This window comes from Dipodomys spectabilis, unplaced genomic scaffold (genome assembly GCF_019054845.1).
Source record: "Dipodomys spectabilis isolate Male_0828 unplaced genomic scaffold, ASM1905484v1 ptg000024l, whole genome shotgun sequence".
NCBI classification, from domain to species: domain Eukaryota; kingdom Metazoa; phylum Chordata; class Mammalia; order Rodentia; family Heteromyidae; genus Dipodomys; species Dipodomys spectabilis.
The window spans coordinates 628,944-656,254 of record NW_024870701.1 but is presented as its reverse complement, the minus strand read 5'-3'; the positions used below and the strand labels follow the sequence as shown (position 1 = coordinate 656,254).

Genomic DNA, 27,311 nt, shown 5'->3' with positions numbered 1-27,311 from the left:
AAACAATGCAGGAATAAATCATGAGATGACTCAGATGCTAGGTTATCAAACAGTCAGAAATCTGCAGAAGTTTTAGCAGTCACAAGTCCCAACAAAAGTCTCTAGTTATAATCTAAAAATTATTTCATAAAGGCTTCTTTCTGATCTTCAATGAAGATGGAAGGTTATCACTCAAAGCACCTTTAAAATTCTCAATATAACTAGACATCCTGTTAATCTAGAGAATACCACATACTTTGTCTCCATTCTCTTGAAACTCATTATAGATTGAAATGTGCCTTCCCAAAAAAGTAAGTGAGACCTTATTTGGAAAAAGAACTTTTACAGGCAACCATGTTAAAATGAAGTTAAGGTAGGCCCTAAGCCAATATACAAGAACACACACACACACACACACACACACACACACACACACACACACACACACACACACACACACACACACACACACACACACACACACACACACACACACACGAAGCAGAAATCAGGGGTAGGTAATGTCATCTATAAGCCAAGGAACCCCAAATACTGAACATCAATTTACCAGAAGGTACAGAGGTATGCACCACTCCTGCTTAAGCTCCTAGTCTCTAGAATGCTAGCACAGTAACATGGTGTGGTTTAAGCCACTCAGTCTTCAATACTTTATTACTACAGCCCTAGCAAGGTAACATACACATGAACCATACAATAAAGAAATACAAAAGGGCAATTCAAAAGGACAATGGAAATGAATAGATGAGATGACAGGAAATGAAAAGGTCAAATTTTTGGAAGAAGAAAAATGGAAGGAGGACCAGGTAATAAAGTAAGTGGGTAAAACAAAACCCAACTAGTAAACCAGGTATGGTGGCAAATAAGGCTAAGGTGAGAGGATTATTTGATCTTACAAATTTGATACCATCCTAGACAACACAGTGTGATCCATTTCAAAACAAGCAATAGCAACAACAGGAAACACCAACTCCAAATTTGTTGGGACATGTTAAAGGAACACAGGAACAAAATGAAAGCACTCTCAGTGGCTACAACTAGAATGACTTGGTCAACATAGCATAATATAACAAGGTTATAATCACTGTATAAAATAAACACCCTTGAGTCTATTTTAGTATAAAGCTTACTAGATGAACTTATAAATTTCTTGTGTGAAATTCCACCCTCAAATACAGGAAGACTTAACAACTGAATGTGATGTGGTGGTAATCTGGACAGGAGTCTGAGGATAGAAAAAGAACATTAGGTAAAAACAAGGGAAATCTAGTTAGACTATTTAGGCTATGGACCTTGGTTACAAATAATATATTAATATGGCTCATTAACTGACAAATAGGGCAAATTCATGTAAGATGTTAACAATGGAAGCTCAGGTGCATGCTACATGGGAACTTTATATGATATTTTTCTGCAAAACTATTTTTAAAATATTAAAAGTAATATAATGAACAGAAGAGTGATAACTGACTTACAAATCAAGATAGAGTAGGCACAGGAAAAATCATCAACAGGAAACAAGATGAATCACTTTCCAGAAATCTAAGAAGGTCTTAAGAACTACTCACCCTTACTCCTCTGCTTCCAGATCATTGCTACTTACAGTAGAATACTAAGCAGGTTCCTCTCTCAGGAATACATCATGAGGAATAGGGAAAGGATCTATAAATACTGATACTGGAATCCCCTTTCTGATTGCCCATTGTGAAAGCCACCCTACACTAGTCCAGCTCACGTGCAGAGCAGTTCCAATTGGCTGGAACTTTTACATATAAACAAACAGCCAACAAATACCACACATCTGAGGAGGGATTACTATAAAAGACTAATTAAAACAAATAAGCCATTTGTTGGAATAAGCAATGCAAATAAGTTTCATAAACACCATAATATTGTCAGATGCAAGAGAAAACACTGAATCCGAAAATTGCAATAGAACACTAATAAAAACGAACATTTGAGAACAGAGGTCTTAGAAATTAAAATGTAATAGTAAAATTTAAACGTCTCTATAGAAGGCTTAGAAACCCTGTATGTCTAGCAAAGATAAAGGAGGCAACAAATATCAAAGTTATCAGTCCAACAGTCCCAAGCCCCAAGTATCTGATTCTTAGGTTTTAGAAAGCAGAAACAGAAACAAAAGAAGAAAGGCTATCAAACAAGTCATACAAGAATATTTCCCCGAGTCAGATATACATGGATTTCCAAATTGAAAGTTTCCACTGAAAGCCCTGTTCCAGACACCTGTCCACCCGGGTGGTCCTTACAGTAATCACAACATAAAAAATGGTCTATAGCGCTTCTGTAACAGCAATGGCTTGAGAAATGCCACATACACGTGGCTTCACTCTCAATCAGAGATACAGCACTAGGTGCCAACCCCTTCCTCAACTTCATACAGATACACAGAAGTTGATCCTACACATGGGGAGAAGCCTCTCCAAGCCAGAGGAGCACCTATATTCTGAGTGTTTTTATGCCCTCTAGCCTGCAGTTTCTGGTGACATACTTACCTATTAGCCAGGTACAAAGAACAAAACAAGACCAGGAATGAAGGTTCACTGTAAAGCCAGGTAAGGAAGGTATTTCCTTCATATTCCATTCGTCCCTGACCTTGTCTTGCCCAAAGACAGGATAGCAAATCACAAACCAACATACTTCATTAGCAGAAGATACTTTTTTTTTTTTTGGTCTGGTTGTGGGGCTTGAACTCTGGGCCTGGGCACTGTCTATGAGATCTTCAGCTCAAGGTGAGCACGCTACCACTTGAGTCATACCGTCCCTTCTAGTTTTCTGGTGGTTATTGGAGATAAAGAGTCTCACAGACTTTTCTGCCTGGGCTGGCTTTGAACCACCATCCTCAGATCTCAGCCTCCTGAGTAGCTGGGATTATAGGCATGAGCCACCGGTGCCTGCTAAGAGATACTTTTAAATGAGATACAGTACAGGTGCTACAAAAATGTGAGAGGAAAGGATATAATGGAGAAAAAAATAAAAAGGGCTTGGCACTTTAACCAAAAACAATTCAAAATTCTAAGAAAAAACTTTCTATCTTAGCAGTCTGTAGGTAACCTATCAATGACATATAAAGTTAAAATAGTGAAAAATCTAAGACCTATAATATCTTAAGGAATTTATGTTCTATGAGTCTTTTCTGGAAAAGCTGCAGGAATAGCCCTCTATAAAGAAGGAGAGCAGTGAGAGGAAGGAAGAACCCAGACCTAGGGCAAGGCTCCAACACAAGAGAAATGACTAATATCCAGGACAAGGTAAGGATTGTATTCAGAAAAATGGGAGCTTGCTGGGCACTGGCGGCTCATGCCTGCATTCCTAGCTACTTAGGAGGCTGAGATCTGAGCATTATGGTTCCAAGCCAGCCCCGGCAGGAAAGTTGTGAGACTCTTATCTCCAATTAAGCACAAGAAAACCGGAAGTAGAGCAGTGGCTCAAAGTGGTAAAGTGCTAGCCTTAAGTGAAAAAACTCAAGGAGAACACCCAGGCTGAGTTCAAGCCCTATGCTATGACTGACCCTCCTGCCCCCTTGCAAAAGGAAAAAAAAAAAAAAGGGAGCTAGAATTTTCATACTCCAAAATGAAAGCCAATAGCTGTTGACAAGAGAAAATAAAATTTCGTAGTAAGGAAATAAAATCACTAAACATGCTTAGTTTTGAACAATAGTCAAAATATAAACTCAAAACTTGGGGAAGTAAAATATTATAATTACATTAGGTTATTAAAAGAAAATGTACTTTGTATGTCCCTCCCCCACAGTGTAACCCCCGCTTTCACTATATTTGATGTCAGTATAACATGTGGAGGAGATGGGGACAAACAAGTCGTTTAAGGATTCAGGTGGACCTGTTGCAACAATGAGAAGTACAAAATGTCATGTCAAAACCAGCTTTACAATGTCGGTGTGGGGGGGGGGGGGAGGGGGGTATGATTGGGTGGGGGGGAGGGGGGAGGCTGGGAAGGGAGGTGAAGGGTAAACAAAGGAGGAGGCTGCAATGCTTGGTAAGAAATGTATGCATTATCCTGCCCATGTAATTGTAACCCCTCTGTACAGTATGTTCTCAAATAAAATAAAATTAAATTAAAAAAAAATGTATGTCACATGAGGATTATGAAAAAGATGAGTCCTATCCTGCCTAGTGGAATATCTGCAAAGAATGTTTAAAATGGAATGGCATGGAAGCTAAAACCCTAAGAGCCTGTACTACTCAGGAATCTGAGCTCTTAAGACCATAGTTGGAATCCAGCCTAGGCAAACACGAGACTCTTACCTTCAATTAATCAGCCAATGGCTAAGAGGTGGGGTGTGGCTCAAATGGCAGAGTAGCATTAGCCTTGAACACAAAAACTAAAAGGCATAAGGCCCTGAGTTCAATTCCCAGTAGTGCACAAAAACAGGCAAAACTCACAAGAAACAGTCAAAATAAGAACGTTTTTCCTAGAACATGGTAGTTGGTAGTAAGGAAGACTAGTAATGGTCACTTTAAACCTCAATATTATCTAAACATTTCAACTACAAAAACAATATATTTCACTTTTTCCCCCCCTGGTTGGTCATGAGGCTTGAACTCTGGGCCTGGGCACTCTTTCTGAGCTTCTTCATGGAAGGGTAGCTCTCTACCACTTTGAGCCACAGTGCAATTTTGGTTTTCTGGTGGTTAATTATTAGGAGATAAGAGTCTCAAAATGTTCCTACTCAGGTTGGCTTTGAACCATGATCCTCAGATCTTAGCCTCCTGAGTAACTAGGATTACAGGCATGAGCCACTGGCGCCCAGCTATATTTCACAATTTTAAAGATGAAAAGCTATTATGTGATACTGCTTTATGAAAAACAATCATTGACAAGAATAAAAATTATTAGAAGAAAGAAAGAATACTCAGCATTAGCATCTGTGGTCCATTTGAGCTTTAGGTTATGTTTCATTTTCAGATGAATGAACCAGGAAATTAAACACAGCAAAGTTCCTGTTAAGTTAGGAATGCCTGTAAACCTAGCTACTCAGGAGGCTGAGATCTGAGGATCACAGTTTAAAGCCAGTCCAGGCACAAAAGTCTGGGAGATTATTATTTCCAAATAACCAGTAAAAAGCTGCAAGTACAGCTGTGGCTCAAGCGGTAGAGTTCCAGCTTTGTCAGGATTTTATCCAGTTCATTCACCTGGGACAGTGAACATGTTAACACAAAAAAGCCTTTTTCCATTTCATGGGATAGGACACCAGTGAAAAAATTAGCCAACATTCAGAAAGACCACATTCAGAAGACTCAATCTGCCACCATAATAACACAGGAATATTAGTATATTTTATTTTATTTTGGGTCCGGTCATGGGGCCTGAACTCTGGGCCTGAAAACTGTCCCTCAGCTCTTCAGCTCAAGGCTAGCGCTCTACCAATTGAGCCACAGCGCCACTTCCGTCTTTTTTCTTTTTGCCTATGTGGTGCTGAGGAATCGAACCAGGGCCTCATGCATGCAAGGCAAGGGCTCTACCACTGAGCCACCTTCCCAGCCCTATTAGTATATTTTAGTGAAGAAAATAAAACTTAGATGAATGGCAACTCCTTTGTACAAACTAAAGATAAAAATGCAATTTAAGAAACTTCGAGTACTTCTGTAATCTACCATATCAGGCACCCATTTATGAAAATCAGTTTGTAGAGAAATGTTAGAGGCTTTATGAACTTACCATAACATTCTTTTTCTTTTAGTTATGTACTCACCTGCATTGTACTAGATACAAAGACTGATTAAATGATGGCAAAGATCACAAGACGTTTAGAAACACACGTAGTACATATAAAATTGTTAACTTTGACCCTATGACAAAAAACATTAATAGGTCAAGGAAGAAAATTTTGTCAATTGTGGGGCTTGAACTCAGGGCCTGACCTATTTTGCTCAAAGATAGCACTTTGAGCCACCTCCAGTTTTTGATTGGTTACTTAGAGGTAGGAGTCTCATGGGGACTTTTCTTCCTGGACTGACATCGAACTGTGATCCTCAGATCTCAGCCTCCAGAGTAGCTAAGATTCGTGTATGCAACCGGCTTCCAGCCAAGGAAGAGAATTTAAGCAAGCACACAAAATGGTTTATTATATATATATATAAAAAATCAACTAAATATATTCTCACACTAAACATATAAACAGAGGCTATCCCCAACACATTTTTTTTGCTTTCTCATTTTCAATCATTTGGTGTTTTCTTCCCAATCCCTCTCCATTTTGAAACTACTTAACATAAAAGGAGACACTACTTCTGAGCAAGAAAGCTGTATAATTCACCTTTTACCCATGCCCTATAATTGAACTCTTGATATCTCTGGTTTCCCTGGAGCTCCAGCCTTCTGCTGACCTCTGGACCTCTGGGTAATTACAGATCAACATATGTCCTCCTTAATCCCCAGAGTCAGGTATTGTCATACCCATTACAAAAGAGGAAACAACTGAATAAACTATGTATCAAAAGTATATTCACACCTATGCTGATGGCTCCTGCCTGTAATCCTAGCTACTCAGGAGGCTGAGATCTAAAGATCTTGGTTTCAAGTCAGCCAGGGCAGGAAACTCCATGAGACTCTTATCTCCAATAAACTACTTGGCACCATGGCTCAAGTAGAGCACTCGACTTGAGAAAAGAAGCTCAGGGGCAGCCCCAGGCCTGTAGTTCAAGCACTAGGACCAGAAAAAAAAAAAAGTATATTCACACATTAACAGAACGTCAAGAAGAATCACATAATCATCTCAATAGATGCAGAAAAGGGTTTTGACCAAATTCAACATCCTTTTATGATAAAAGCTCTGGATAAGCTAGGAATAAAAGGAAAATACCTCAACATAATAAAGGCTATCTATGACAAACCTATAGCCAACATCATACTCAGTGGTGAAACACAAGCTATTTCCTCTAAAATCAGGAACAAGACAATACTGGACTTCCTAGCCTGAGTAATAAGGCTAGTGAAAGATATTAAAGAGAGCCTAGCTACTCAGGAGGCTGAGAGCTGAGGATCTGAGGATCACGATTCAAAGCCAGTCCAGGCAGGAAAGTCTACAATGTAAGGTCCGCTCCTGGATGGTGAGCAGACTCCACCCTCCTCGCAGCAAAGTCTCCACCCAGTACCTGCGTTACCTAGGCAACTGGAACACCTGGAAGAGGTCACATCTGCATCTGCTGAGGTCACATCTGAATTTGATGTGGCCACACCTTTCTCCGCCCATACCCTACATAAGGCCTAGCCCAGGCCCAGACTCTCTCTTTTTCTCGCTCTGTTCTTTTCTAGCTCTTGCTCTTGCTCTTCTTTTCTAGCTCTCTCTCTGCTCTAGCTCTTCCCTCTCTCTTTCCCAGCCACGTGGAGTGCCAACCTTGCCTGGTCCCAGCAGGTCCACTGAATAAACCTACCCCTTACCTGAATACCACGTGAGTGCTACTGTTCTTACCCCTCTCTCTGCTCTTTTCTAGCTCTTTCCTCTCTTTCCCAGCTCTCTCTCATTCCCAGGCCTTTCAAAACCACGTGGAGTGCCAACCTTGCCTGGTCCCAGCAGGTCTACTGAATAAACCTACCCCTTACCTGAATACCACGTGCGTGCTGCTGCAGTTCTTACTCAGCAACCTCTTTTTAAAAACCTAACATACAAGACTTTTTTTTTTTTTTTTGTGAAAATATCGTACAGAGGGGTTACAATACATGAGCAAGGTAATGAGTACATTTCTTATCAAGCATTGTTGCCTCCTCCTTTGTTTCCCCTTCCCATCCCTTCCAGTCTCCCCACTCCTCCTCCAAAGTTATAAAGCTGATTTTTCGACATAACGACTTGTATATCTCATTGTTGCAATGGGTCCACCTGTATCCCTATTTAAACAATTTGTTTTTTCTGCAAGACTCTTATCTCCAATTAACCACCTGAATGCTGGCAATGTGGCTCAAGTGGTAGAACTCTTGCCTTGAGCTGAAGAGTTCAGTGACAGCGCCCAGGCCCAGAGTTCAAGCCCCACAACCAACAAAAAAAAAAGAAAGAAAGAAAGAAAAAAGAAAAAAAAAGACATTAAAGGGAACTAAACAGGGTAAAAAAGAAGACAAGCTTATCCCTATTTGCAGATAATATTCTCTTATATCTAAAAGACCCTAGAGACTCTACCCCTAAGCTTAGTAAAGTTGATTGATAACTTTGGCAAAGTAGCAAGACACAAAACCCACAAAAATCAGTAGCTTTTCTGTATACCAACAATGTGCAGACAGAAGGAAATCAGGAAAACAATTCCATTTGCAACAGCCTCACAAAACATAAAATATCCAGAAATAAATCTAATCAAGTATAATTTCAGGAGGGGAAGGGAAAAAACAAAACTTTTAAATAGGGATACAAGTTGACCCATTGTAACAATGAGATGTACAAGACACTGTTGAAAAACAAACTTTACAATTTAGGTGGGCAGGTGTGTGGGGGGGGGTGGAGTGTAGTTGAGTAGGTGATAAGAAATGAACTCATTACCTTGCTCATGTAACTGTAACCCCTAGGTACAGTATTTTCACAATAAAAAAACATTTAAAAAAAAAAAGAAAGAAAGTGAAGGACCAATACAGCAAAATCTACAAAAATCTGAAGAAGTTAAAGAAGACAGCATGAAGTACAAAGCCCTCCCATGTTCATGCCTCAGCAAAATTAGTATTGCAAAAATGGCCATACTGCCAAAGGCAATTTATAAAACCCATCAAAACTCTGATGTCATTCTTTACTAAGAGAGGGGAAACAATCCTAAAATCCATAGGGAGTCACAAAACACCCCTAATAGCCAAAGCAAATCTGGTGGGGGGAGGGGAGAGCAAAGAAAACAATGCTGGAGGTAACACAACTTCAGACCTCAAACTTTACTACTAAGCTCTAACACAAAAACAGCTTGGTATAGGCATAAAAATAGTCTGAAGACCAGTGGAATAGACTGGAAGACCCATAAATAAAACCATATTCTTATAGTCATCTGATATTTGACAAGGAAGCCAAAAACCTATGTTAAAAAAGACACGCCTCTTCAACAAATGATGCTGGAAAAAGTGTGCATCCATATGTAGAAGACTAGATGTCTCCTCACGCTACAATGAACTCAATGTGATCAAAGATCTCAATGTCAGACCTGAAACCTTGAAATTACTACAGGAAGAAGTAGGAGAGACATTAGAACTTAGGCAGAAACTTTCTGAATAGAGTTCCAGGGACTCAGTAAATTAGAAAGACTCGACAAATGGTATTGCATCAAACTGAAGTCTCTTGTACAGCAAAGTTAAAAACAAAAACGAAAACAGCCAACAAATTGGGAGATTGTTACTGGTTATATATCTGACAAGAGTCTAGTATCCAGACTATGCAAGGAGCTCAAGAAACCAACACTCCCCACGAGTCAATAATCCACTTAATAAATGGGCAAAGGAGCTAAATAGAGACTTCTTAAAAGCGGCAAGAATGGCCAATAAACACATGAGGAAATGCTCAACATGCCTGGCCATAAAGAAAACGCAAGTCAAAACAACAGTGAGATTCCATCTCATTCCAATAAGAATACTAACAACAACAAATGCTGGTGGGGATTCAGGGAAAAATTAATTCTGTTGATGAGAATGTAAACTAGTGAAACCACTCAAGTTGATGATTCCTCAAAAAAGACTAAACAGAACTCCCCTATGATCTAGTAATAACCACTTTTGGGCATCTACCCAAAATATTACAAGTCAGGATATAGTAAAGACACTTATCCAAGTTCATTACTGTACTATTCACAATAGCCAAGTTATGGAAATAGCCCAGATGCCCTACAACAGATAAGTGGATCAAGAAAATATGGTACACATACATAATGGAATTTTACTCATCTATAAGAATAAGTTATTTGAAGGGAAATGAACAGACCTAGAAAACATTGTCAGACTCAGATACAAATGGCCTATGTGTTCTCTCACTAGTGGAAGCTAGATCTAAAATACAATCATACATGATAACATATACAGGACCTTAAGCATATAGACACAAATGGATTAAAGGATGGTATATTTAAAAGAGAAGTCAAAAGGCATAACTCCTATGAACAACTAATGAACTGTTTAACAAAATGGATACCAGAAAGCAGCAACATGTTTTGGGGAAGAACAAAGGGCAGGGTACATAATGGAGGAAAGGTGCATAAATACACTCATTCTATTCAATGTACATTATGTATAAAATGAACTACTTAACTTGACAGTAGGGACAAGAAGGGGGAAAATGGGGACAAATGATGGAAGGATAACATTGATCAAGATGCATTGTGTTCATATCCTGACTTACTGGAATTGTAACCTCTTTGTATAATTACTTAATAATAATAAATAAATAAAATCAAGTTAAAAAAAGTATATCCATCAAAACCAGGGTGAAGCCTCACCATACAATTACAACAAACTTAAAAAATGGAAGAATGAGTGATAAGAAAGTAAGCTGGTACCACTCACTGTCTAGTGTGGGTACCAGGAGGGTAGAGCGCTAAATGGGGGTGAGGAATGAAGGAGGATGGATATGGCCCTCCTTAATTTATATGCATATATGAAGACAGAGCAATATAACCTGTTGAAAATAATTTGGGAAGGGGGAGTGAGATAGGGAAGAGGAAGGAAGTGTGATTGACATACTATATGCATGTGTGGAAATGTTACAAAGGAATCCCCTTGTACAACTAATGGACTTTTTTTAAAAAGGACATTTATTAATTTGTTGGGTACTGATAGCTCATGCCTATAATCCCAGGTACTTCAGAGGACTGAAGTTCCATTCTAGCTTTGCAACAAAAGTTCATCAATATTAACAGCAAAAAGTTATGCTGGAGGTATGACTCAAGTGGTAGTGTCAGCCAGCCATGAGCAATCAGACAACTAAGCTAAAAGTCCTGAGTTCAAATTCTGGTACCACCTCAAAAAAACTACACTCATAAATCTGGAAGTCCTAAAGGCCTGAATATATTTGTACAAATAAAGGTTTTTAAGTTATTCATTTAATCAGTAAGTAAAACTCCATTACAGGCAAGTATACAGATACAGTAATTGGTGAGTCAAATGATCTAGTGAAAAAAAGGTCACTAGTTCCAAAGGCAAATCTGAAAAAAATAAATAAAGACCTGTTCAGAAAAGTCTGATAGTCAACTGCACTGGTGGCTTTTGCTAGCTACACAATATGATAGAATAAAGATTTCTGAACAGAGAACAGGCTGGGAGCCCCATCCAACTCTGACATTGCTTATCTTTGTGCCAGTCCAGGATTAAGGTACATATCTACTCAAATCAGAAACCTACTCAAATCCCTACCAGGGAAATCCCTGAAGAGGACATTATGATGGATACTGACAGATAATGTCTCAAATAATCAAATTTCTTCTGCCCATTTCTTACTTCCAATACTCTTAGGCTAAGTCTGGGAGCAATATTTAGCTTGAGTTCAGAGGCCATGTTGTATGAAAAATTTAGCTTTTAGATACTTGATCCAGTCTAGGCCTAATGACAAGCTCATACAGTGAAAGGTAGACAGAGGAACATCATATTCATAGTGTTCAACTGGTCCCAGAGCCAGCACCAAGTGTTTGAGGTGGGGACCAATCTCCTTCACTGTTTTCCTGGCTGGTTTTCTCTCTCTAGCACAATTGGCCTTGCATACATAAATGATCAAAGAAACCCAAGGCTCCTATTAAGTAGCTGCTATTCCTCTATTACCAGTTTATAGATGCTGACATTAAAGATAGTTTGTTCAGTTCTACCTAATAAAAGTAAAAAAAAAACCTTAACGTTGATTTGGGGAATGTCAAATAAATGCATCAGAATTGTACATTCTTTGGGCACTGAGGTGAAGAGCAACAGAAGGAGATTACTGCCATGTGGCTGGGTAGCCTTTTTTAAATCCCTCTTAGTTTTAGCATCCTCACCTAGAAATAGGGCTATTATAGAGGCGTTGTGACAATATAAAGCACTTAGCACAGTGCTTAGCCCAAAGAAGGCATTCAATCATGTAACTAAAGTAATGATGACAATCTTTTACGAACATTAAAAAGTTCCTAGAGAAATGTTGAGTGTTCCTAAATAGTAGGCAGCAGCACCATTTGGTGGACTAAGAATCCAAAATTCCAAATTTCTATCATTCAAGCAATGTTAGGTAGGTAAGTTATTCTGAACTAGGTGAGCCACTTGGAAAATTCCATAACTAAAGATGAATCCTTTCCTCTAAGCCTTTAGTACACATTTTAAACAACAGAGCTTTTTGTTTGTTTAACATTTCTGTCTTATTTCTGTAGAGTTCATATAATTAGCTATTCTGGCTATAATGTCAAATATATCTACCTATAAGTCATCTAAAATAAATGGTAAGAGATTTTTTAAGACATGTAATATGTGGGTAGATATTTTGGAATGTTTGCAAAACAACAACAAAGGTTAACCCTTGTCATGCTAAAATAAAAAGTATATACCCTACGATGTTTCACTAAGCCCAAACATTCCTAGACTTAGGCTAACTTTTAAGAAAGCAAGTCTCTGTACAAGGACATATTTACAGACTCAATCTGTAGGAAAAACATCCTAATTGAAGAAGAGCTAATTCCGAGCTTTTGATTCATGTTAATTATCCAACTGTCTTACTGGTACATAGGCGCTAACAATTCAAAATAATTAGAGAGGCTCTTGTTTGCTGCTACCCCAAGCTGACAGGATAGCACAGAAAGCTCCCCTCAGTGTTCCCACTTAGGACACTGTGGGCCCTGGCAGAGGGCAAGCTGTGCGCTCTGGCTTTCCTCTTGGCTGAGGGCTGGAGCAGACCACTGTTGTATGGCCCAGAAAGGATGATGCTTGCACAACTCACTTCCCTGTGTACCCTGGAACTGTTCTGAAGTACACCACACACTGTGACCCCCTCAGGTTGTAGTGGTGGAGATCCCATCAGGCCCACTTAGAGTAGAACAAAAAGGGAAGCCAAAAGCTTGTGCACAGATATACCATGGTGTGGGAAGCAGCATTAGTTCCCTCTCACCCTGTCCCACTTCTGCCAGGCACAAACGTTCAAATGCACAAACACATTCACACCTCTATATAGTCTCTGCCCATCCAGTGGGGCTCTTGTTCTTCTGCCTTGAAAGCCTTATATACTATGCAGGTGCAGGTCAGAGGGCTGGAAAAGCCTCTGGGATTTGGTGCAAGAAGGACCTCAAACATTGGCTAGACTGTCAGGCATTAGGCAGTGTCTTTCTCAGAGTTTGGTCATAAAGGACAGACTTTTCCCACATAGAAGATGCAGAAGCAGTGTACAGTCTTTTGGGTCACAGGATCCTCCTCCTTGCCCTGGGCAGCTTGCCTACCTCTCCTTTTGAATGCTTCTCACTACCTTCAAGGCCAGTAGGTGCACAGCTTTGGCACAAGCAGAGCTTTCCCTCAAGGCTATGTGGCAGACAGTTGGCCAGGGCAGCTCAATCTCCCCTCTTCCCATCTTGTCTAGGAAATTCTATATTCTAACCAGGAAAAATGTACATGGTAGCCTAGACAATGAATAAATACCTCAAACTTCCTCGTGCAGGAGAAAAAATTATAATCAAGTTATCAGATGACTCTATGCTGAATATGAAGATTTTTTTAAAAGATCATGTTTTGGAAGCTACCTTTCCCCACAATCTATACACACATTTTTCTAATTCATTTATGAAGTTTCTCAAATTATATAAGTGGCCTAAATAATCTAACTAGAATTCTATACGATCCCTCTTTTATCAGTCACATAAACTATCTTGGTTTGTACAAAGGTGAATGGAGGTAGGAAAAGATGACGAAGTAACGGTTTCACTAGGTTTTCTTTCTTTCTCATCTCTTAATAATAATAATTTTAACATCAACCTAAACTGACAAAGAACATCATTGAAATTTATTATGCAAAGGCTTCAAGGAGAAAAGACTTTAAACTGTAGTCAATGAGCCAAATCAGAAAAAAAAAAGTTTCTCATCATTTTAACCCTAAAATGAATGTTAAGGGCCTTCCTTATCTTGCTTGCACTGTAGCAGAGTTCCTCTCCTAACTTTGTTATTGTTTAGTTTTGAGACCAGGCTTGGATAGGTAGCCCAGGCTGGCTTTGAACTCAACCATCAGACAGGAGGGCCTAGCTTCCTGCTGCAAATCAAGAGCTGGGTCCCAAGGGGAGAAAGAATAAAGTGGCCTGGACACCAACCTATCACTTGAGGGTTACATTGCTGACACCTGGGAAATGAAGTTACCTGGCCACTTCATCTGAACCCCAGGAGTAACTTTCCCTCATGTTTGTCTTGAAAAGTATAGGACCTCACACATGCAAAATGTTTACTGTAATAAACATGTTGCTGGGCTGGGTGGCTCAGTGGTAGAGAGCTTGCTTTGCATACATGAGGCCCTGGGTTCGATTCCTCAGCACCACATAGGCAGAAAGAAAAGCCGGAAGTGGCACTGTGGCTCAAGTGGTAGAGCGCTAGCCTTGAGCTGAAGAGCTGAGGGACAGAGCCCAGGCCCAGAGATCAGGCCCACAACCAGAGCCCCCCTCCCCCCCCAAAAAATAAACATGTTACTGACAAAGAATCGAATCAAGACAATGGTCGAGGTAGAAATATGGCTTAGTGGCACAGTGCTTGCCTGACAGGCATGAGGCCGTGGGTTGGATTCCTCAGTACCACATAAACCAAAAATAATAATAAAATAAAATTTAAAAAAAACAAAGGTGGAAGAGGTAGAGCTAAAAATGGTTACCTTTTAGCAAAGCCACCAAGACAACTTCTCATTCAAATACCTAGTTACCAAGTCATCACCACAATATTACCATTGTAGCCTAAAATAAGTGTCTTCAAGCTCTCGCAAGGTTTAACACACCATTTATATGTGTTCTGCCAATTGCAGACCTTGCCTACCAACCTGTCAGTTGTTTCATTATGAAAAAGGCAAATGATAGCTCAGAAGGCCGTGGGGTTCAGCCAGCAGTATAATAACTTCCTTAGCAATGAAGGAAATTAGAAACAGCTAAGAACAGATTTTTAAAATAAAGGTTCCAAACCACTGCTTACCAACTGACAGGGCAGATCAACCCACACATACAAAACACAGCAACAGTTTCTGAGGTCAGAGCAAAAAGGAAATGATTTAAAGACAGACTCAAGTCAGACTTAAACAGAAATCCTGAATGAGGCTGCTTATAATCTACCTTGAGTTATTGTTCTGCTTTGTTATGCATGCAAAGCAGCACAAAAAATAGCTGTTTACATAAAGAACCAAACAATATTTAAACTAAATATTGATATTTCAGTACTGAAAACCCCCACTTAATGTTCATTTGCCAAAGTTAACCTCTAACCACCTCCAATGTGTGGCACCACCAAGATTATCCACTCAAGACTCACCACTCAGGAAAATTCGGTGAATTCATTTAGGAATCCCCACCGACTCCCAGGAAAGGACAAACTGCCTGCTACTTCATAGTTTAACTCAACCAAGTTCTCAGCTTGGTCCTAAGCAGTTTGGGAAGTGTTGCCTTCAGGGAGTCTGAACCCAGAGCTAGGACAGTTCAGTCAGTAAACCAAAAATTACAATGCAGGAGTGATGAGCGCTGCTGTTGCTACAAGAAGGTAGCAATAAAGAAAGCACTGCCCCAGCTGACCCTATTATTTGCTCAACAGTACTTCATTATAGTGCTCAAGGGTTTTCAAATGCTCCCATTTCCAGATCCTCTTATACATAATGCTTCTCTGTTGATTAAAAAATAGAAGAACTCTGTTGTTTCATTTCTAGTGTTGTACATTTATACCTACTAACACTTAAGCAAGGATATTTCGGCTCGTGGTACCACATTTGATTACACATTTAAGTGGAGGAAAGAAGCCACCCACTCTTGTAATCAGCTTTGTTTTGTGCCCGAAGGGCAACCACTTCAGGTCAAACCTAGCCAAAGTTAGGAAGTTCAGTGGAAGGGCCAGCTACAGGAGGGTTGTCACCTGGCTCTACCGTCTGCACCGTCCATCCCCCCCCCCCCCCCCATCATCACCTGCCACACTTTTCATTCCTCAGCCACTGCAAACCATCAACCAACCTCAGGTCTTCAACACGTGAACCCTTAAGGGGTTAATGTAACTGCCAAATATTCCAAAAATGGACTTCAAAATTGACTGTGTATCATCAGAACATTATAAACTAGGGGGGGAGTGTATGTCCTAATAAATCTTAGCCATTAACCAGCATTTTTAACATAGAGCAAACGAACTTTAGCAGGGTCAGGCTAGCCAGCAAAGCAAGAAACTCATTTTCAATAACTGGGAGGGGGATTGTGAGCCTTCAAATTAGCATTAAAAATTAGTCCGGCTGCTGGCTCAGTAATCCTTGGGAGCCTCTCCAAGTATTCAGACCTCTAGCACTTTCCCAAAGGAAGGGTGATCTCCCTGGCCCCATTTTGCATAATTGTGTCGCCTAAAGGCCATCCCAAATTTGAATGAAAATAATCTCCGTCCGTCGGTTCAGGTGATCCGCGGCATTAAACGCACACACGCACACAGACACACACACAGACACACACACACACACACACACACACGCTCAAGAAGCCCCTGGGTACAACTGTCTCAACCAAGCGGATACCAATTAAGACTGGCCGGAGGGGGCGGGGGGGGGGGGTCGGAGGGGCCGGGGGGGGGGGGGGGGGCCGGGGCAGAGTGAACGACTGACACTTGAACCCGGGCCACGGCCTCGGGGAGCGACGGCGGCGGTGGGCAAACGACCGACCCCCGAGAAACACCCGCAACTCGCCGGCCCGGGTCTCTCCGGATCACGTGCCCGGCGCCCCGTCCCTCCGGCCTCCCCGCCGGAGCCGGCTCGGGGGAAACCATCACGCCCCGGAGGCGGCCGGGCCCCGGGGGCTCTCCCGGATCCTCAGCCCCCCCCCCCTCACCCCCGCGGCGTCCGTCCTGCGGCGGCGACCGGGGCCGCGTCTACGTGGCGCGGTGGCGGCGAAGCGCGGGCAGGGTCGCGGGTAGAGGGCAGCTCGGCCCGCGCCTCCCCGGAGGGCCCCCGGCCTGCCACCCGGCCGCCCTGCGCCCGCCAGCTGCGTCCGCCAGCAGCCGGGGGCGCGAGGAGCCGCCGGCGCTCGCTTACCTGAGGCGCTGCGCTCCCGGAGGGCGGCTGAGGGGAGGCAGCGGCGGCTGGACCAAGGTGGCGAGGACCGGCCTCGGAAGGCGGCTGAGGGGGCGGGGTCGGCCGGGGGCGCGCGTGGGGCCGGGTCTCCCGCCGCCGCCGCTGCTACCGTGGAAGCCGCCTGGGCCGCAGCAGAGCCGGGCGGCCCTCATGAATGGGACGCGGCGGCGGCGGCGGCGGCGGCAGCGGCGGCGGCCGAGCGGGCGGCGGGCAGCGCGCAGGCCCCGCCCTGTCACGTGATGTGAGCTCCCCCTCTCCCCCGCCCTTGGGGACGCGCGCCGCGCGCTGGCGGGCACGCCCCGGGCCGCAGCCGCCCCGAGCGCGCGTGTGGGTTTCCTGCCCGCTCCCCGGCTGTCTCCTGGGGCGGCGAGCGGGGCGACGACGTCTCCCACTTCCGGCCACGAGAGATTGCATTAAAAGAAAAGTTTCTTCTGTTCCCCCCCGCCCCCCACGGCCCCGGGCAACCTTGCAGCGAGGCACCCGCGAGGACCAGAAAATCCTGACGCACGGTCACGACGTGAAAACCACTCGCGTGCTCCCCGCGAGTAAGAGCCAGTCCCCGCCGGCTCCAGCATGCCGCAAGACGTGACGGCGTCCACCTTGATCAGTCTCCCCTCCTGCCCCCACAAAACCCCGTCGTACATCTGCTTTTTACAATACCGACTGCGAGGTGTCCGTGTCCACTGCTGTGTTCAAGTGAGGGGTGGAAGCCAATGAGTAACTTCTCGAGGCAGGTTCATTTCCCAGTGCGCATCCTGAGGATGTTTCCCATGGCTCTGAGAATGATGAAATGAGCATTGATTCAGACCTCCAGCAATGGGCCTAGCAACCGCACAGTTCCTTCCCGGGGATCCAGCCTGCTGCCAGACTGCCTAGCTGCACCCAGACCCACAGAACCCTTACACTCCCTTCCCCACAAGGCCCTTCTGCCTCGCTTGTGGGTAACTTCCCCCAAAGTAAGCAAGGCCTCACGGAAAAGGATGGTTTCACTTCCCCAAGCACATCAGAGAGAGAGAAAAAAAAAAAAAAAAGACTGGATCTGGATCTGCTCTTCCAAAATCAAGCCCCCCCCCCCCTTCCAGGTCCCACCACCCATCCAATGAATACTGGAAGACTGGACACTGTCCCTTAAGTTTTTTTTGCTCCAGGCTAGTACTCTACCACTTGAGCCACACCTCCACTTCTGGCTTTTTGCTGGGTAATTGGAAATAAAAGTCACACAGACTTTTCTGTCCTGGCCAGCTTTGAAGCAAGATCTTCAGATCTCTGCCTCACAAGTGACTAGGATTACAGGCATGCAGCTTCAAAATACACACACACACACACTATGGAGAAGCATAAGTAAAACCATAGAAAGAATTTATCCCTCAGTTCCTATGTCAACAAAATAGAAACAGGCCTGCTTTGAGAATTACATACGCTTCCTATAGTGTCTAGTATCACTGCTGCATTGTTCACCCTTTGTCCCCACTATTCTTCTGCGCTCCCCTTATTCTCCCCCAAACACATAAACACCTAAAGTACAGAAATTTAAAAAAAAAATAGCTACAAAGGAGAAAAAAACAAGAAGTAAAATAACAAAAAACCCTCTTGTTTCAAATTTCTTGGAGTTCATTTCAATAAACAAAATTTTATATAATATCTATGCCCATAGATATGCCCATAGCTATTGAGCACTGTGATCATCTCCTAAGAATACCCTCCTTTGGTCTCTAGACCAACATGTCAAATGTCTAGACTCCTGTATCATGTACAATTGTATATTGTTTTTTTGTCAAAAAGTCCAAGTTCTTAAGAGGATATACAGAGTCCTCCTTGCTCCCATTTTATCCCCTGGTCCTTGAGCATGCATGCTTCAGCAATTCCTTTCATAGTGAGACAACTTTGCCAACATTAACTTCTGTTTAGATCCTTGCAATTTTCCCCTTATGAGAATGGACCCAGGCCTAGTGCCTGTCTCAAGAAGTTAGACAATGATGGAATGGAAAGCAGAAGTTGTTTCAATACATTTCCTTCTTGCCTTTTATCTCTCAATCTCTAAACTCATTGAGGAACCTAAGTCAAGAGGGAGCATGCCGTGGATAAGGTCTATCACTGAGGAAATCTGAAAGGGGAGAAGGGATTTCCTAGAATAAGAATCAAGTTTTCCCAGCTTGGGGCTGGAAGACACAAGCTGTCTCCTGTCTGGTGATTCCCAGGAGAGAGGAGCTTTGTTATAGATGAAGATGAAGATGAAGATCTTGTAAGCAGTGAAGTTAATATTTATCCTGGGCCTGGTTGATTTTCCAAACCTGTGTTTTGAAATAAATGAACATTATATTTGTTTAATATTATATATTTGTATATGCTATTTAATTTATATAGTTTTAGTTCACTGACAGTAGGTATACATAGTTAGGTGGGTACAGTGTGACACTTTAATTGTACATTTACAGAGTGTAATGGATCACATCAGGCCATCTGGTACATCCATCACCTAGACATTTTTCATTTCTTTGTATTTATCATTTCTTTGTGTTGGGACCATATAAAGTTCTCTCTAATAATAACTTCTTCTTCTTCTTCTTCTTCTTCTTCTTCTTCTTCTTCTTCTTCTTCTTCTTCTTCTTCTTCTCCTTCTCCTTCTCCTTCTTCTTCTTCTTCTTCTTCTTCTTCTTCTTCTTCTTCTTCTTCTTCTTCTTCTTCTTCTTCCTTCTTCTTCTTCCCCTCCTCCTCCTCCTCCTCCTCCTCTTCTCCTCCTCCTTCTCCTCCTCCTCCTCTTCCTTCTCCTTCTCCTCCTCCTCCTCCTCCTCCTTCTCCTTCTCCTCCTCCTCCTCCTCCTCCTCCTCCTCCTCCTCCTCCTCCTTCTTCCCCCTCCTCCTCCTCCTCCTCCTCCTCCTCCTCCTCCTCCTCCTCCTCCTCCTCCTTCTTCTTCTTCTTCTTCTTCTTCTTCTTCTTCTTCCCTCCTCCTCCTCCTCCTCCTCCTCCTCCTCCTCCTCCTCCTCTTCCTCCCCTCCTCCTCCTCCTCCTCCTTCTTCCCTCCTCCTCCTCCTCCTCCTCCTCCTCCTCCTCCTCCTCCTCCTCCTCCTCCTCTCCTTCTCCTCCTCCTCCTCCTCCTCCTCCTCCTTCTTCTTCTTCCCTCCTCCTCCTCCTCCTCCTCTCCCTCCCCTCCTCCTCCTCCTCCTCCTCCCCTCCTCCTCCTTCTTCTTCCTTCCCCTCCTCCTCCTCTTCCTCTTCTTCTCCTTCTCCTTCTCCTCCTCCTCCTCCTCCTCCTCCTCCTCCTTCTTTTCTTCCTCCTCCTCCTCTTCCTCCCTCCTCCACTCTTCTCCTCCTCCTCCTCCTCCTCCTCCTCCTCCTCCTCCTCCTCCTCCTCCTCCTCCTCCTCCTCCTCCTCCTCCTCCTCCTCCTCCTCCTCCTCCTCCTCCTCCTCTTCTTCTTCTTCTTCTTCTTCTTCTTCTTCTTCTTCTTCTTCTTCTTCTTCTTCTCTCATCCTCCTCTTCCTCCTCCTCTTCCTCCTCCTCCTCCTCTTCTCCTCCTCCTCCTCCTCCTCCTCCTCCTCCTCCTCCTCCTCCTCCTCCTCCTCCTCCTCCTCCTCCTCCTCCTCCTCCATGTGTATGCTGGCCCCTAGCTCTTGACCTCAGGGCCTGGGTGCTATCCCTGAGCTTTTCTCCTCAAGGCTAGCAATCTGCCCAATTGAGCCACAGCTCCACATCGAGCTTTTTGGTGGTTAATTGGAAGTAAAAGCCTCATAGACTTTCCTGCCCAAACTGACTTTGAACCACAATTCTTAGATCTTAGCCTCCTGAATAGCTAGGATTATAGGTGTAAGCCACTGACCCTCTACTAGTAAGTTTGAGATAGACAATTACGTGATGTCAACCATGATTACCCTCTTGTGCTGCAGAATATTAGAAGTTATTTTGTTTCTCTTTTTTTTCCCCTTTGGCTTTCTCTCTTTTTGGTGCTAGTACTGGGATAAAATACTGATCTCATAGAAGTGACAAGTAGACTAGTGGTTAGCAGGATGTTGGGGAGAGAGAAATGGAGAGAGAATGTGAACAGGTTCAGTACTACATACTATTGGGTTAAAAAAAGTAACTTCTAAGGTAGGTGCTGTGGCTCATGCCTATAATCCTTGTTACTCAGTAATACGAGTATCATGATTTGAAGCCAGCCTGGGCAGAAAAAATCTATGAGACTCTTTTCTCCAATTAACTACCAAAAAGCCACAGGGGAGCTGTGATAGAGCTCCAGCCTTTAGTGAAAATGCTAAGGGATAGGGCCCAGGCCCTGACTTCAAACCCCAGTATCGGCATAAATGAATAGATAAATAAGCATATAAAAGTGGAATTCCAGATTCAACGTAATACCCAAGAAAAAAAAGTATACCCAGAAAAGTCATTAAAGTAGATTGCTTATGCACCCTAAGCCCAGCCTCAAAACATTTTGAAACCGTTGTGCCATAGAGACCATGTTTTCTGAGCACAATTCAATGAAGATAAGAGCTAATTTTCAAACCAAGCACTGGTGGCTCATGCTGGTAATACTAGCTATGCAAGAGGCTGAGATCCAGAGCATAAAGGTTCAAAGCTGAAAAATCCATGAGATTTCATCTGCTTGAGCAGTTTATTTATAACCAGAAAAAAAGTTGAGCTGGAAGTATAGCTCAAGTGGTAGAGTGCCAGCTTAAGCAAGTAAGCCAAGTGAATGATAGGTCCTAAATTCAAACCCTGGCTCTAGAATAAGTTTTTTTAAGATACTAAAAAAATTTAATTGTTTGGAAAATCATGGGTCCAGAAAGAAAAATGTGGTGATATTTAAATGGTATAAATTAAATATTTGATACTATTTATCAAATTTTGAATGCTACTATATGGCTTAACTGATAGAGAACCTTCTAACAGGTGCCTTTTCTTCCTGGCAATAATTTTTGTTGCAATTGTTTCATCTTGTTTCTGCTTCTAGTATTGGAGCTTGAATTCAAGGTCTTGCACTTGTTTGGCTCCCTCCAAAGTGCTCTACCACTTGAGCAATAATTCTAGCCCCACTTTTTGCTGGTTAATTGGAGATGGATTTTTGAAAATTTTTCTGATCAGGTTGGCTTCAAAACAAGATCCTCTCAGCCTCCTGAGGAGCTACAAATACAGGCATGAGGCACCGACCTCTAACTGGTATCTTTTCTCAACATCATTCTTGACAGATCTTTGGGCACTGGTGACTCATGCTTATAATCCTAGCTACCCAGGAGGCTGAGATCTGAGAATCTTGGCTGGAACTCAGCTGGAAGCCAGCAGGGGTAGGAAAGTCTGTAAGATTCTTTTCTCTAACCAGGTGTGGGTGAAGTTGTAAAATGTAAAATACCAACCTTGAGTGAAGAAGCTAAGGGACAGTACCTAGGCCCTGATCAAGAACTACAGTAGTATCAACACACACACACACACACACACACACACACACACACACATACACACACACACACCAGTCCTACTTATTTATTGCTGGTATTTATCAATGTGAATGATTTTATATATTGACTTAAGCAACATTGCTGAACTTTCACATTCATCGCAATACATTGTGTATATGTTGAGTTGTTACATATACATTTGTATCATGTAATTTCTTACTTTCTGATTCAAATAGATTTTATTTCTTGCCGTATTCCACTACTTAGGATCTCTCATACACCATACACTACATTTGTTGTTGTTGGTGATGATCCTGGGGCTTAACTCAGGGTCTGGGTGCTGTCTCTGAGCTTTTCTACTCAAGACTAGAGCTCTACCACTTTGAGCTACAGCTCCGCTTCCAGTTTTCTGGTGGTTAATTGGAGATAACAGTCTCAAGGATTTTCCTGCCTGGAATGGCTTCCAACTGCAATCCTCAGATCTCAACCTCCTGACTAGCTAGGATTATAGGTGTGAGCCACCAACACCCAGCTTCATACACTACATTTTTTTAGTGTTATTGTATGTCTACAAACTGTGATTCCCTTCATCACTTATAAGATAAATACAGTATGTCTTAGAACTTCCCTAACTCTTTGCAAAGGAATGACTGCTTTTCAACAGAACATTACAGATGTTTTTATGCTACATCCTTCTAAATGATAAAGAGGACATAGTTACACATAAAATGGGTCAGAAGGCAAAAAGAAACAGCTGAAGCTGAAAACTTTTCTAATAAGTCATTCATTCCATTTAGACTTGCTTACCTCCTCCTTTTCCTCCATCTCCTTCCTTTCACCTTTCTAGGATGGAACCTAAGCTTCATACATGCTAGTCAAGTACTCTCTCAGTGGGCTACTACCAGCCCAACCCTGATTGTCCTCTTTGAAATTGGTGGAAATAATTCCCAGTCCTGACAACGAAGATTCTTCCAGTCATACCATGAGCTTTCCTTATTTTCACTACCCACGTGCTGCCAGCTCATAAAATTAGAGACCATGGAATCAATCAACATATCTGCCACAGGAGTTGAAATCCCCTCTCATTGTCACACTGCTTAATTCCTTAGGCCACCATAGTACATTATGATTGAGGCAAACTCAATCAGCAGTTGAGACAATTGCCCTGTCCAACAGACAAACCTTCCTGAAATCACTTCATGTCACCTAGGAGACTCCATCTTAAAACCATTATCTATTTGAAGCAGCCACTGCCTTTCTCAGTTTTCAACTGGATGTTTGGAGAAAATACATCCTGTGTCCTATAGAAGGATTTTTCATCCATACTGCAGTAGGAAGTGCTTGAAAAGCTGCTTTCTTTTCTGAGAAACATTGACTATTACTTTGACCCACAAATAAACTGGTAACCAGATAAAGGCTAAGAAGTTCAGACTTTTCCATTTTATATCTATGGACTTTGTTTCTCTTCTGCAGTCACTTGCAGCCCTCTTGGAAGCCAGGACATGACCACTTCGTCAGGCACAATTACTTATTTATTTACTTTATTGTTATACTTGAAACAGCATATCTAATAGCATCCTCTCTCTCTGTCTCTGTCTGTCTCTCTGTCTCTGTCTCTGCCTCTGTCTCTGTCTGTCTCTCTGTCTCTGTCTCTGCCTCTGTCTTTCTCTCTCTCTCTCTCTCTCTCTCTCTCTCTCTCTCTCTCTCTCTTTCTCTTTCTCTCCTTCACCCTCCTCCCCGTCAGTTGTGGGGCTTGAACTCAGGGCCTGAGCGCTGTTTCTGAGCCTCTTTGTGCTCAAAGCTAGTGTTCTACTACTTGAGCCACAGTGCTATTTCTGGTTTTTCAGTTGTTTATTGGGGAAAAAAAAGAGTCTCATAGGGACTTTTCTGCTGGGGCTGACTTCAAACAATCATCGGATCTCAGCCTCCTTAGTAGCTAGGATTACAGGCATGAGCCACTGGCACCAGACATTCCTTTCTCTTTTTTAAGGGCTGGCTTTGAACTTTGATCTTCAGATCTCAGCCTCTTGAGTAGCTAGGGTTATAGACATGAGCCTCCAGAATTCAGCTTTTTAAAAAGATTAGTGTGTGTGTGTGTGTGTGTGTGTGTGTATGTGTGTGTAGAGTTGTACAAAGGTGTTTCAATTCAACATATCAACTTATGAATACAATGCATCTCGGTCAATGCCACCCCTTTCCATCATTCTCTGCCCCCCCCCATCTATCCCAACTTCCCACCTTTTCCTTCAGCACCTGGTTCCATTTTCATATATGTACATTGAGTATCGACTTTATTTGCTACCATTTCTTATGTCAATGACACAAAGTGTAATAAGACCCCACCTGAACAATCCTGACAATGGACTATTATACTACCTTTGGTCACCTCTGAATATACCTGTGACTTGGGACTCTTTTAAGGTCGTATACCTTTCTGATATAATCCCAGTTCTCCCTATTTAACAAATGTCTGTACCTCCAGAAGACAGCTGATGAAATACTGAAGTGCTGTCTTTCTGTGGCTGCCACGAAATATAGCTCCTTCCTCTGTCTTTAATCAAATCTCTTTATTTGTCCTATAGGAGTTAGTGGCCTTACTTGACGTGAAACTCCTGGAGTTTGGCCTGAGGTTTAAAGCCTCTAGTTTTACTGTGAAAGACAAAGCCTTCATCAGTTTGTATTTACATGCTAACCAAACAAACACTGAGAATCAGAGTTTTAGACACTAAGAGAGGCAGAGAGACTTTAAAAGATACTCACCTGAGAAGGCTGCTGCCCATAGAGCATTTGGGAGTTCAGGAACAGAGCAGATACAGAGCCAGGACTGTGAGACCAGCCTGGAAAACTCCGTGAATATTAACTTTCCTGTTCTTCCAGATTGCTTGTCTCAGCAGCTACTGTCTTAATTTCTTTTCAGAACAGCCACTAATTTGAATGGAATGTCTGTACTATTACAAATTGTTCTTAAGAATGTGTCGCCAGAGGACACTTTAAACTCTTGCAAACAAACTTCAAAACCCCTCCTTGCTTTCTGCTCAGGTTCAGGACATTTGTTCTGTACAATGGCTGGGCTGAGGCGTCTCAGGAAAGCCCCATCTAAGCGAAGTGTTCCTGCTCCTTCCTGCTCCTACCCCTCCCCATTTTCTCCCTCGTGACAGCTCTTTTAACTACATTAGTTTTCTTAGTCATTTTTACTCTCTCCCTCTCTCTCTCTTCTTTGTACGTCTCTAAGTGACTCACTAATAATAGACAAATTTCTTCCATTGCTAGAAAATTGGAGGAAGAGTGATGAAATGTATGGCTTTATAGATTGTTTTGATTTTGTTTTTGGAGACAGGGTCTCCTAACTAGGCCATTCTGCCCTGGAATTCTGGATCTTTCTGTAGGCCCATCCTGAGTGCTGGGATTACAGGTAGATGTCACTATGCCCAGTTTATTTTCTACTGTTAGTTTTCTACTGTTAGACTTGTATTTTTCTCCCTATAAGTTTCTTCTGCCAGGATTTAAAAAATAAATGTAAATTCCTATTATAGTGCTGTATAGTCATCAATCAATTAGCTAATCTATGGAACGTTCCCCAACTTAGTTACTGGGCTCCCTCCACAAACGTTTACAAGGAAATGAGATTGCTTTTGAGTCCAGGATGGCCCACTTTCTGGGTATTAACTTTCTTTAAAAATTTTATTGCCGGGCTGGGAAGGTGGCTCAGTGGTAGAGCGCTTGCCTTGCATGCCTGAGGCCCTGGGTTCGATTCCTCAGCACCACATAAGCAGAAAGAAAAAAGCCGGAAGTGGAGCTGTGGCTCAAGTGGTAGAGCGCTAGCCTTGAGCTGAAGAGCTGAGGGACAGCACCCAGGCCCAGAGTTCAGGCCCCACGACCGGATCCCACCCCACCCCCCAAAAAAAAAATTGTATTGCCAAGGGCTGGGAAGTTGGCTCGGTGGTAGAGCGCTTGCCTTGCATGCCTGAGGCCCTGGGTTTGATTCCTCAGCACCACATAAGCAACAAGAAAAAAGCCGGAAGTGGCACTGTGGCTCAAGTGGTAGAGCGCTAGCCTTGGGCTGAAGAGCTGAGGGACAGTGCCCAGGCTCAGAGTTCAGGCCCCACGACCGGACCCCTACAAAAATAAATAAATAAATAAAAATTTTATTGTCAAGCCCTTATTTGCAATGACTAGTATATGTCTGAGAAAAGCAGAAATGGTCAGATAAGTTGATGTTAAGCGAAATGAACCCCAAGTTAAGGACTCAAATGTTTTTTCTTGTTTGCTATTGTGTCTAACATATTTATAAGATATTTCTTGGTTGCTTTGTATGTCCCTCCCCCACAGTATAAATACCCTGTTTCACTGTATCTGATGTTGGCATAATTTGTGGAGGGGAAGGGAAAAAACAGTTTAAATAGGGATACAGGTGGACCCATTGCACCAATGAGATGTATAAGATGTTAGGTCGAAAATGAACTTTACAACTTTGGTGCAGGTGCCGGGAGGGGAGGAGAGAGGGGGAGGGGGGCGGGAGATGGGAAAGGATGGGAAGGGGAAACAAGGGATGAAACAATGCTTGATAAGAAATGCACTCATTACCTTGCCCATGTAATTGTAACCCCTCTGTACAGTATTTTCACAATTAAAAAAAAAACCAACAAAACTTTATACTAGAGGGTGGGGGGTACGGGGGTATAGTTGAGGAGGTGGGAGGGACGGGATAGTATAGGGGAAAAACAAAGG

At 42.7% G+C, this 27,311-nt stretch overlaps 1 protein-coding gene across 3 annotated transcripts in view; it reads right to left on the bottom strand.

Moving 5' to 3' along the window:
- The window catches only part of Lpin2 (lipin 2), a 97,170-nt gene extending 71,713 nt beyond the window's left edge, over positions 1 to 25,457 (bottom strand). The window contains exons 1-2 of one of the 3 annotated variants that reach the window (XM_042675362.1): positions 25,344 to 25,457; positions 17,858 to 17,973 (exon numbers count right to left, since the gene is read on the bottom strand). The gene's annotated coding sequence lies outside the window, so the exon portion shown is untranslated. Of the gene's footprint in view, positions 1 to 17,158; positions 17,263 to 17,839; positions 17,974 to 25,343 lie in introns of those variants that run through there. The other 2 variants (XM_042675361.1, XM_042675363.1) reach the window with 2 other exon arrangements.
- Between the last annotated feature and the right edge of the window lie 1,854 nt (positions 25,458 to 27,311).